The 13,110-nt window shown below is 32.7% G+C and overlaps 1 long non-coding RNA gene across 2 annotated transcripts; it reads left to right on the forward strand.

Moving 5' to 3' along the window:
* The first annotated feature begins 4,644 nt into the window (after positions 1–4,644).
* Positions 4,645–6,396, forward strand: LOC126678974 (uncharacterized). Of its 2 annotated transcripts, XR_007640783.2 has the most exons (5): positions 4,645–4,794; positions 5,024–5,075; positions 5,180–5,364; positions 5,516–5,623; positions 6,262–6,396. It is a non-coding gene; the product is annotated as an uncharacterized LOC126678974 (long non-coding RNA). The 2 variants fall into 2 exon arrangements; XR_008790636.1 differs by having other exon boundaries at positions 4,645–5,075.
* Positions 6,397–13,110: the final 6,714 nt, after the last annotated feature.

The following is a 13,110-nucleotide window of genomic DNA, read 5'->3' on the forward strand; positions in this document are numbered from 1 at the left end:
ACAAAAAAATATTTTTTTTAATAGATGAGCAGCTGCCGGACTTCTTCTCCGGCAGCTGCCCATCAGAGACGACGAGCTTCGTTTCTGAAGCTCGTCGTCTGGTCTCTGTATCAGAGACGAACCCATCTGGGTTCGTCTCTGTTACAGAGACGAACTCATCTGGGTTCGTCTCTGTTACAGAGACGAACTCATCTCGTCTCTGTATCAGAGACGAACCCAGATGGGTTCGTCTCCTTAAAGAGACCACCGTCGTCTCTGTTTGGAGACGAATCCATCTGGATTCGTCTCCTTACACAGACCACCGTCGTCTCTGTAAGGAGACGAATCCAGATGCGTTCGTCTCCTTACAGAGACGATGAGTGTCTCTGCAACAGAGATGGGTTCATCTCTGTTGCAGAGATCAGTCCGTCTCCGTTGGAGACGGAGGCCGGAGGTTGGAGACGGAGGCCGGAGGTTGGCCAGATTATGGGTATGTTTAGAGTTTTAGGTTAATTAGATTAGGTTAATTATGATTAGGTTAATTATGATTAAGTGTTTAATTAGTATGTTTAATTAAATTAGATTAATTAGAGTTAAGTATAAATAAATAGAGTTAATTTTAAAATTTGAAATCTCACTCTCCAATTAAGTGCCACGTCAGCATAAGGGGGTTTTTGAGCCGGTTTTGCCAAGTTCAGGGTAAAAGTGATCCGGTTTTCTCAATTTGGACGTTTTTGATATTTTGCGCCAAGTTCAGGGGGTAAAGTGATCCTTTGTTCTATAAAAAATCTCCAAATAGGTATTCAAAAAGATTCAAAATTTTATCAAAATTTCAAAATCTAATGAAAAGAGAAAAGACGATGATGGAAACGATGCCACTAAAGGAGGCAAGAAAAAGAAGTGTGTCGGATAAAATAATCATGTATGGAGCATATTTTAATTTTCTTCTTCTTTGGATTCTTTTAAATTTCAATTTTCATTCTAACGAGTTAAAAAAAAAAATTGTAACCAGGTGAAGTGAAAAGTGAAGTAAGATAGTTTTTTTTTTAATTTCATTTTATTTGGCATGGTTCTTGATTATTTAGTAATAGATTTGGATAATATTGCATTAAGTGAAGGAGCTTCAACTGGAAATATATTTTTCTTAAGTGGTTGTGTAAATGTTTTTGGATTTATTTTAATTAATGGTCATATTGTTTGTTTTTCAAAAAATTATATGTTTTTAATAATTATGTTAATGTTATAATAGTTTTAAATAATTGATTAACTTTTTCACATATTAGATATGTATAGAAGATGTATCTTCTATTTTCAGTCTTATTATTATAAATTTCTTTATTTGTATATGTTATATATGAGAAATGTAACTTAGTTTGTGTTTATTTTTCTTCTATTATTATATTTAGTTTTCTGTGTTTCTTATTGAATCAAATATGTATCATAGATGTATCCTGTAAGAATATTAATCAGCCTATCTTTTGTGGACGGAGGGAGCATGATCTATTATGCAAAATACAAAGTTGTAAATGTTTATATTTTTTTATATAAACTAAAAGATTAACTTCAATTTGTAATAAATTTTATGACGGCATTATATTGTTATTGGTTCATTTTTTTATTTATATATCATATATATACATATTATAATACATCACCCAATACGTTATAGATGTACCATTGTTACATTGTAGATACATTACCGATATATCATAAATACATTAATAATACATTACCGATACATCGTTGATACATCGATCGATTTTTATACTAGTGAACTAGCCCGTACAAGTGATAATTATATGCTAACGCGATTTCATCTTCGATCGCAAGTCAATTTAATTATTATGCGCGAGAGATTGTTAGAAGATGAGACCACTAGTAAAGCATCCCCTCTTATGATACATTGCAGACTAAATTTTTTTAAAACTATAAATATTTTTTGGTGGTGAAGGTTTTTATAGTGAATTTTTAGTATTGATGTATACAATTTTATACTAGGATTTGAATCTTGGAATGTGATGTTACTTTATAATTGTTTTTGTCTACTGCTTTTAATTACTTTTATTAAAGTAAGAAGCTTTTGGGGTAAAGATGATCTCAAATTCCATTTATCTTTTCAACTCAAAACATCACTTGATATGTCATAAATGTACCACCGGTACATTATAAATACATCACCAATACATCAAAAATACATTACAGATACATTGTTGATACATCGATCGATTTTTATACTAGTGAATCGTACGACATTTTAGCATAGATTATTTGTGTATCTTGAGATGTATTATGTATAAATAGTGTATCAAAAACATATTATTTATGTATATTGTATACATTATATGATATCTATTGGCATGTTTAGAGCATGTGACACATATGTTATTTTAATATATGTTATAGATACATTTCAGGTACCCATAAATTATATATATAATATTCAATGTGTTAAATATACAGCTCAGATATAAATTTTATACATATAAGATGCATATTTTATACATATCAGAAATAACTCAAATGCATTCTCGTTCACATATAATTTAATTTATGAGACGTGTGTAAGATGTGTTAAAAGTGTATTTGACAGATATATCATTGATATCTTATGTATACAATTTTGGATATATAATACATCATACATACTTTCTTAATGTAATTTATATGTTTTTCTAACATTTAACACATATTTTTTAAGATGATATACCATAGATACATTTCAAATACACGTCATATATTTTGATAGATATATGAAAAGAAATACTTAAAATATGATAGAAATATCTTCCATATACATAAAAGATACACATAATTTTTGTTTAATGTTTTAAATAAGTATATTTAAGATGTATCATATGTATCGATAAGTATCTGAGATGTATAAATTCGTTAACAACATAGTCTTTCCGACCATTTTTTAGTGTTAGACAACTGAGTCAAACATATCATTTGTGTATTTTGTATGCATTACATGATATCTATTAAAATGTTATTATTTGCTAATTTTTTTTATATAATTGATGGCTAATAGTGTAATTAATTTTTTTTTGAAATGTATCTAATATGTATCATAATTTTTTTTGAAATTAATTTTTATTTGTAAAACAAAAAATTATAAAAAATTATATTTTTTCTTATGAATTTTCAGATATATATTAATAAATTTGATGAAGTGGATAATATTGTTTTAGTTCTTTTTTGTGTGTATATATCATGTATATAAAGATGTTTATACTGAGTAACAAATTAAGATGTTATTGATGCATGAATTTCCATTAAAGTATATGATACATGTATCTTTAATTTAAAATATGTTATACATACACCTTAGAGACACATTACTAATACATACAAATAATATGAGTGTGTATATATATATATTCATATTTGTTTTAGAATGTAAGAAAATAATAATAAAAAACGTGTTTGTTACATTCCTGATACATAAAAAATACATAAATGATACATATCCAAATATTTTTTGAAATGTTGACCTATGCTGATGCGTGACTGACGCACGTGTAAGACGTGTGTCAGACGCGCGCCAGACGCGTTTTGACAGCTGTTTGACGCGTTAAGACAGCTGTTTTGCACGTTTTTTTTGCTTTTTTTATTATTTGAGTAAGACATGTGTCCCCTATTTAGTGGTTAGGTATAACATGTAAACTTTTTAAATTTTTAAGTGCTAGTGTAATAAATGAGTTTAGTTAGCATTTTTGTAAACTTCGTTAATTTTTTATATAGTTTTGTAATCTTCTCAAGTTTAAACTAGGGACCATCATCCAGTAGTGAAATTTAAAATTATTCAGGTATTCAATTTTTATTTGGCCATTCTACTTAAAAACCACTCATGTTTGAATTTTTTTTAGGCCTAATCACTTAAAACCCTCCGTGTTTTAACTTTTTTTCATTTATACTCCGATGTAGGAATTTTTTCAATTGTATCCTATTTCGAATTTTTAGGTTTCAACTCTACCCAATGAGTTAAACTAACCTTTTTTCATTTGAAAAATATTTAAATTAATCCTTCACTTTTAACGTGTATTCCATTTAAATATTAAACCTATTAATTATACAAAAATACCATTTTTCTCAAAAAAATCAACTAATAATAAATTTTTTTATTTAATTTATTAAATAAATTTTAAAATTAAAAACGTAAAAGTGTTTTTTTTTCGGTTCTCAGGCGAGGAGGGCTCCTCTTCTCAGGGGAGGAGCAGAACCTCCTCGGAGCAGATCTGCTTCTCGCCAAATCAGCTCCTCTGAAAAACGAGTAGCTGCTACTCCTCGTTTTTCTGAGGAGCAGTTAGTTGCTCCTCTGAAAAACGAGAAACAGCTCCTCAGGCGAGGAGCTGCAACTCCTTTTTTAAGGCGATCCTCCTCCTCGCCTGAAAATCGTAAAAAAAAATTAGAAAAGTTTGTCGGGTTTCGGTAACGGGATCGTAAAGCAGATGAGTACGGTCACTACACCAAAAAGGGTTTTAGCAGCGAATTATAAGAGGTGGTTTCCAATTACGCCACTGATTTGTAAATTCTTAAACTAACGGCGCTATGTAGAGGTGGTTGGTAATTTCAAAGTTACACAGAGGCTGTTTAAACCGTCGATGCTAAGGTTAAAAATGGAAACATTTAGTATTAAGTAAATAGGTTTAACAAAATAGATTGTTGTCCAAAAAAATTTGCTCTCTCTTCTCCACAGCGATATGGGAAGAAGAAGATCCAATTAATAAATCGATTGAGAGCGACGAGTGACATTAATAATTCACAGTCTGTCTATTCTTTTCTCTCCTCTTTCTTCATAAACATTTGATAATGGTGAATCAAAACTTTGTCCAGATATTTTCTATTAGATTTTTTTTTATTTTGATAGAAATTGTTTGCTTTGAAATTTCACTTTGAAGGTTTTTTTTCATTTCATTTCAATTCGTTTTTATTTTAGGTTTTAAAAGATTCATTTTAATTTTTTTAGGTTCTACTTTTGATTTTGAATGAACTGGTGCAATCCGCTCCGAAAACTGACACATTTGATAAAATTTTGATATAGGTTTTGGCTTTTGAGGACGAGTTAATGTCGAAATCTGTGTCGCTTTTGTTATGTAAGGCATTGTCTAAAATAATTTTTATAAAATTTGTTTGAATGTTTTAGTTTGGCTTCTAATTACTATTGTTCTCTCTGTTTCTGCGTGTGTGGCTTGCTAAGGAAGAAGCTAATTTTGATCCTGTTGTATCCATAGAGTTTGAGGGTTGTTCTTTTTCACGGATATTAATCTGAAGAAGCGTATTTTCTGGGAATGGAAGTTACATGTGTGATTGGAAATATTATCTCTCCAAGTATAAAGATGTTCTTCTTGCTGCAGCTTTACAACCTGTAGTAGGTTTGCTGAGGTGAGAATTATATTTGTATAGGTTTGCTTAGGCGAAAATTAGGTCTGTTAGTAACTATTTAGAAGGAAAAATGTGGGTTTAAACATTATGTGCAGTCATGTTTTTCTTTTTGGTATTATAATTTGTGGTATTTTGAATTGCAATTACTTAGATGATCGTTTGTAGAGTGATACTAAAGAGAGGATTGAGAAACCCAAGGATTAAAAGGAAGCCAAGATGGCCAAGTTAACGGCCGCGACGTTCAAGTCTCAAACCAAAGGTAAGCACCTGATTTATTTGGACTTTCAAATTAAGAAACAAGCCCTCATTTATCAGCAAGTAATTGATATCATCCATCTGGTTAATAAGAAACAAACCCCTAATCACCCAAGAAATGGTATACATGCTTTATATAATAACCGAAAGTAATGAAACTCATTTACCTGCTATATGATATTCAGTTCCACCAAACTTATGCTTTGATTTGATTTGAGATTCTTTGAGCGATAATTTCTCCCTGAGAATGTGTGTAAAAGAATGGTGTAATAATATTATTTCTTATAAAAATTAAATTCCAAAAGCTATAGTGTGGATTTGGTGCTAAGAACGTGCAAGAAATTTAGATTGTTAACCTGTTTTCACTTGCTGGTATGACTCGAGAAGCCATCTCAAATCTAGCTTATACTATAATATGCTATTCTATTAACTGAGCAGTGGATAAATGAAAACTTTTTTCCCTGCGATTTGCCCAAATAGCTTATGAGGTTCTTCTAAATGAACCAAGGGATTCTTAGTTGTGCTTTGAGCTTTGCATTTTTTTATGAATGAGTTTTTCATATTTTTGATGTTGTTCTCCCTCTTATTATTCTGCCTATGTAAATTATGTTGCCTAAGATCATTTATGCTATTCTTTTTCAGGGGGGCCTGTTCCTGGTTGTTACACTCTTGCTGTCCCAGAAACATTACCATAGGACTTGCAGGTTTTATTTTTGTACCAATTGTGGTGAATATGTGTTTTGTTTGAATTTTAAAGTTCTATCATTTGCTTAACAATTTTTGGAGCATTTTTGGCTTAGAATATTTGCGCTTTGCATGCTAAGCATATGTCCGATTCACATCATCCTCCCTTAAATTTATTGAGGTTGATACCCATACACATAATCAAAAATATTTGGTTGCCATCAAATTTGTTATTTTAGTATAGATGAATGATGCTAATGGACAGATAACATGGTTCTTCTTTGAGCTAAAGGATGAAATGGTGCTACCATTTTTTATTATATGTTTTTGCTGCTTAGTTTTGTTGAAATTACATTACAACGATTTGTTCTTTTTATACTATCTTACTCTAAGATTTTTTTTTATTTCACTCTGTTTTTTGCCTTTATGCTAATCTTAGTCCCACTTGTCCTCTTTTATTGCCATTCTCATGCATGGTATAGCCCTTTCACTTATGTAGTTGAACTTAAATTGGTATAGCTTTTTTTATTTGTTTACTCCGTCATTATTCATTTTGTGCAAGTAGGAGTTCAATCTATGGCCCGTAACTGTGGTAACTAATTATTGTTGATTATTTCAGTTTCAAGGGGCATGATATTGTAACACCCCGTAATTTTAAGTAATTAAATATGCCACGAGGTCAAATTGGAGTAATCAAAATATTAAAAATAATATTTTGAGATTTCGAATATTAAGAAAAATATTCGGAAAGACTAAGTTTAATAGTCAAAGGATAATAGTAATATTTGACTATTTAAGATTATTAAATTAAATCACGGAAAGTGATTTAATAAATTCGGAATATGTAAATTAAATTTAAATGTAAATTTAATTTCTACGTATCCGTAAAAGAGTATCGTAATAATTGGAGTTTAAAATTTAAATCGAGAATATAAATTTTAATAAAGAGATATGAACGAGATTAATATAATAGAGAATACGACTGGGCGTCGTAGATAAAAATATATTGATAATTAAAATATCAATGTACCACTCTAAATGGAGAGTTTAAGATTTCGGACAAAACCTCGAAATTAAAATGTCGAAATTCGGAAAGCTCGACGAGTTATGGACGAATATACGTTAAGATATATATAAATATATATATATATATATATATATATATATATATATATATATATATATATATATATATATATATATATATATATATATATATATATATATATATATATATATATATATATATATATATATATATATTAAAAAATAAAGAAAATAAAAAGAATAAGAATAGTGGAGGCGGTGGCTAATAAGGAAAAAGGCTTTCTTTAGTCCCTAAATTCTTTACTTTAATTAGTTTTAATTATAAACTAATTAAGTGGTATTAGATTTTCTAAATTGAAAATAAAATAATATATAAGTCCCGAGCGAATAATTTTGATGTCATTATTCGCGAAATAATTCGAAGAAGCTACGGTCCAATTTTTATTAAATTTGGACGTAGTAATTTTATTTAAGTGGGACTGATTTGGACCTAATAAATTTTTGGAGATTTATTAAAAATAAAATATAAGTCGGATGCGAATAAAAATTATATTTTTATTCGTTTTATATTTTATTGGATTTTTGGGTAAAGTTTGACGGAATTTGGAATTAGTCTCCGTTTGGACTACGGACGACTAATTAAAATTAGAGTTAAAGTGCATGATTGAGCTAGTACCAAATGGTACTTTAGCCAATCCAGTTTCTCTATAAATAAGAGGAGAGGGTACGCCATTTGATCTCTCTGCAGGTTTTGGTTGACGTGCCTGCTAGTTGTATTGACGTGCCTGCTAGTTCAAAACGGTACGCGCGATTTAGGTTTCGTCGATTTCTCGATTCCGACTTCGATTTCTTCAAGGATCCGCACGTATTTGAGGTTATAACCGTTAATCTGAATTCGGTTATTAGTAATTTGAATTCGATTATTGAATAATTGGGTTATCATTAAATTAATAACGTCGACCGTATCGAATCGATCGAATTTAAATCGGTTTAACGTTTTGATTGCGGAATTGGATTGTTTGGATTGTGTTTTAGTGTTCGGTGTAAAATTTAGGTCGGAAGCATGTCAGAATAGCCCGGGGGTATCGCCCCGTGGCTGTGCGAAACGCACGACCAAAGGGTTGTGCGAACGCACAGCCAGGCTGTGCGATCGCACAACCTATGTTAAGGATGTGCGAGCGCACAGGTAGGGCTGTGCGATCGCACAAGCCCTGCTGTGCAAACGCACAGCTCATCTGTGCGGACGCACATTGATGCCGACGTTAGGGGCGTAGCATTTTCGTTCTATTTTGAACAGTGTGTTCAACATTAGTCCAATCAGACTCTGAAAAGTGAACTAGGACGTTTTAAAAGGTTAAAACGTTTATGAAAAGTAAAAGATATTCAATTTATTAAAACAATGTTATGTTTTAATAAAACCCTACGTTAATCAAAGTGATTAATGTTAAAAGGACTATAAGTCCATACCAAGAGTGGTATTATATATTGAACGAGAAGTTCAATATGGAGATTAGTTTATATGTGTTTGTTTATAGAGTTGTCTATAAACAGAAATGGTATTTGAGTCTATCGTTCATACGATAGGACTAGAGTTAGAAATTCAATGTCTAATGTATTTTGACATTTGAATTTTAATTAGATCCGACGAGTAGTCGATCTAGCGAGTCAAACACCAACGTGTTTGACTGACAAGCTTGCTTGGAGCTTACGTTTTGTAAAAAAAATGGGGACGACAGTACTGTGAGTTTTACTTTGTGATTTTTACTTTTGAATATTTATATTTAAACTGTTTTTAAATCACAAATCGCACTAGTATAACTTCATGAAAGATCCATTGGAACAAGCTTCCTATTGGTTGTCAATAGGACTGTGTGATCACCAGTAGTGTTTCTCGATACGAGCCTGTGTCTGACATAGAGGTCAGTTAATGTCATTGGGCGTTGGAAGTGCTAGCGACCCTGACTTAACAGTCTGAGACGGCAGTAACGGTTACGGTCACAGGCAGTACTGTGATGGCAGTTTCACGGTTACGGTCTAGACATCCGGCTTAGACGGCAGTGATTCAGTTCACGGTCTAAGGTCCATGTTGTGTAGGTTGAGACCCATACAATAGTCTACCTTGTAGGGTTTCATCTGGATCGACTAATTGGTAATATTTTACATATACAAATGTTTTATGTATTTGCGATTTGAATATTCAACTGTAAATTGTAGACTCACTCAGAAATATTTATATTTCTGACCCTCCCCAATATTCACCTTTTCAGGTTATCAAGTACGAGGTCTGACTTCCACAATAATTCCGGAAGTCAATGTCAGCCATACCACTAGAGCTGCAAGTAGTCGGGTACTGGGAAGTCTGTCTTTTTTTTACAGCAGTTCAACTTATTTTAATAAACTCTGATTGAACTACTGTATATAATATATGTTAGAAAAGCTGCGTGTTTTCTAAAATGCTATGACTAGTTGTTTGGAAGATACACTGGTTTCATGTTTTTAGCATTTTAGGATTGTATTGGAAATAGAGCGAGTGTGTCAACTGAGATTGATGTTTGCGCTCAGGTTTCTTGAAATACAATCGGGGTTTTAAGAACCCGTTTTTCAGAAATGTGTTTTCGTTAAACGAGAGAAATGTTTTAACGATGTTTTCTGAAAACTGATCATACGTGATGTATAGTCTTGATTTGCGAAAAATTTATAAAGGTTTTTAGGCTTGCTACGGGTTTCGGAGCAACCACTCCCATTCCCTAGCGCCGGTCGCGATCCATAAATTTGGGTCGTGACAGATATGTTGGCTCCTTTCACTACTGGGTGGCAGTATACTGATTTGAATCCTCTAGTTATAGATAAGTTTGAGGTATATTTTGATCAGAATGTATCTTTTTTTATTTCTTTTGGATTTTGATGTATTTGTGTGACTAAATGTTGCTACTGTAACATTTTCATTTCTTTTGGATTTTGATGTCTTTTAGAAGACCAAGTGTTCAATGCCGAGAGATGAATATAGGTGTAGCGGAGTCAGAATTGAATGAGATTCTACATTTTAAACTATGGAATCAACTTAAAGATTTAGAGAAGGCAAACGACCAAAAGCTGATAGAAAATGAAGGTGTAAAAGTATTTCTAACCTTATATGTAAATCAACTGTCTATGTGTACGCTTCCATTGTTTACCGCTTTCCACAGCATGATCCAAACCAATATTAACAGGTTAAAAGACTAACCACGTTAAGTTAGCTGAATCAAATCAATTCCAGCAAATCACCTAGATATATTAGGACTGAAAATATAATAAATGGTTGTATAGGTCATTCAAGATCACCTAATAAAATCAATCAAACTTAGACTCCAGGTTTAGGTTTTGTGCATGTAATCAATCTAGACCAGCCAGACTTTTTCTATGTGTTAGAAACCATCAGGTTTAGATGTATGTTTAAGAGTACATGCTACTTGCTTTACATGTCCAGTTCAAATCGAGTCATATGCGCGTCAAACGTGTTTACTGCTTTCAAATTTGTTTATTTCCAGCAATATATCTTATGGACTGCTATCGAATGTTGAGATGAGAATAAATCGAATATGTTTAGTAAATAAAACTGTTAACTGATAAGCCAACCACACGAGTCTCGGGGAGGTCCGCGAACCTGATCTTTTGGTAAGATGCACAACAATCTTACCCATAGCGAGTAAGGTTGTCTAGTCGGTACAAAAGGCATTTCCTAGTTGAACTAGATGGCGACTTCATTTTCAAAAAACCATTTCCAGATCAAGAAGTCAGCCATAAGCCTGGGCGAGCGGGCCCCTAAACCCCCGCCCCGCCCACAGTCGTACTCATGTATCTTACAAGATGTTGGCCAGTAAAGCACTGTCATAAGGCTACTATTGGCCTACAATATATCAGCAAGCCATTTATTTGGTGAACAAATGTCACGACCCGATTTCCGCCAAGAAACTCGTGCCGAGACCGGCGCTAGGGAATGGGAATGGTTGTTCCGAAACCCGTAGCAAGCCTAGGAAAAACAGTAAAAACTTTTCGCGTTTTGAAAACATAAAAGGTCTCAATCTCTTTTCGCAAGTATTTGAAAACCTTCAGATAAACGTGTAATCAAAACCATGCAATTGCATTTCTGGACTCAGGGTAATATGTGTACACTGCACACATCTTGACACAACCCTGTCCGAAAACAATGCCAGCGGTGCAAACTAGTAATCATATTAGATAACCGGTTTAAGCATGCCAAATAATTAATCACAAAGCTTTTATCAAAACCAGGTTTCATATAAACAACTGGCAAAAGCCCTTTTTGTAACACAGGATGAAATGTGAACTCATGTTATCACAATCATCTTATCTCTGTGTAAGGTTTGCTGGGCCGTAAATTGAATTACTGGCTCACCAGGATAACCTGTTAGGTCTAGGCCGCTTTACATGCATCTGGCCAAAGAACCCAACTAGTATGCAATGCAATAATTTATTAATACCGGTGATCACACAGTCCTATTGTTGCCCAATAGATAGCACGTTCTAGTGGATCTATATATTGGTTTCAAATCGACTCTATGCAATGCAATTTCAAACACAATTTTAGTTGTAAATATTTTGACATCAATATTCAAAAGTAAATATGCGAACTCACAAAACCGTTATCCACAAAACAGTTCTCGTTCACCCTCTACTCTCCTGGTCCGGTAGCTTGCTTGCTCGTCAGATCTAGTTAGAAAACAATTATCAAACATAATTGAAATATGATTTCTAACTCTAAATAATAAAATATATTGACATTACTAGATATATAACATATCTAGTCTATACTCATTTTTAATCTCAACTCATAGTCCTCTAGCTATTAATCACTTTGATTAATAGAGGACCTAATTAAAACATCTCTATGTTTTAATTAATCGAACTCCCTTAATTGTCCAAGTTCTTTTAATCCTTTGAACGTCCATGTTTAAGGTTTAAAGTCCATTTAAATCATCCATAGTTCGACGATTACTTCGTCGAAAGTTAGGGCAAAAAGCCCCAAAACACTCCCCCCCTTCGAGCCATGGCAGCACGATCGTGCAACCTTGTGCACGGTCGTGCTGCTTGGTGCACGTTCGTGCACCCAGGCTAGTGCACGATCGTGCACTTGGTGCACGTTCGTGCACCAGTCGTGCACTTCCCCGGGAAACGCGATTTCCCGGGCTTTCCGACGTGCTTAAACGTCCAAATTTCGATCCTAACACATATACAAACACCAATCTATCCATTTTCACTATCGGAACGTAAAATCATTACGTATACGTTTGATTTGATACGGTAACCGTTATATATTCGAATATAATCCATTTTCTATATATCCAAATTCAAAATAACGGTTATAACTTCGATTATTAATGGATTACCGAAGAAATTTGAGTTAGAAACGAGAAATCGGATCGAAATCGTCGAACCTACCGTCGCGTGCCGTCGTCGCCGTTTCTCTGAGCTTAAACCTAAGTTTTCTTCTATTTCTGTTGCTACTGAACATTTCAAATGAAATTTTTATATATATAGTTTGGTTAAAATCCAAACTAGTCCCCAGGTATTCACGTGTTACTTTAACTCAAATTCTTAAATACTCGTCTGTAACTAAAACGGACAACGAACTCCAAATTTTATGAAATTTTAACCACGAATTCCATAATTCGTAATTAGAATAAAAACGTAATTTTTATTCTCACGGGACTTATATTTTATGTTTAATAAATCATTAAAGATTTATTAGGGCTAAATTAG

Source organism: Mercurialis annua, linkage group LG4, assembly GCF_937616625.2.
Source record: "Mercurialis annua linkage group LG4, ddMerAnnu1.2, whole genome shotgun sequence".
Lineage (NCBI taxonomy): Eukaryota > Viridiplantae > Streptophyta > Magnoliopsida > Malpighiales > Euphorbiaceae > Mercurialis > Mercurialis annua.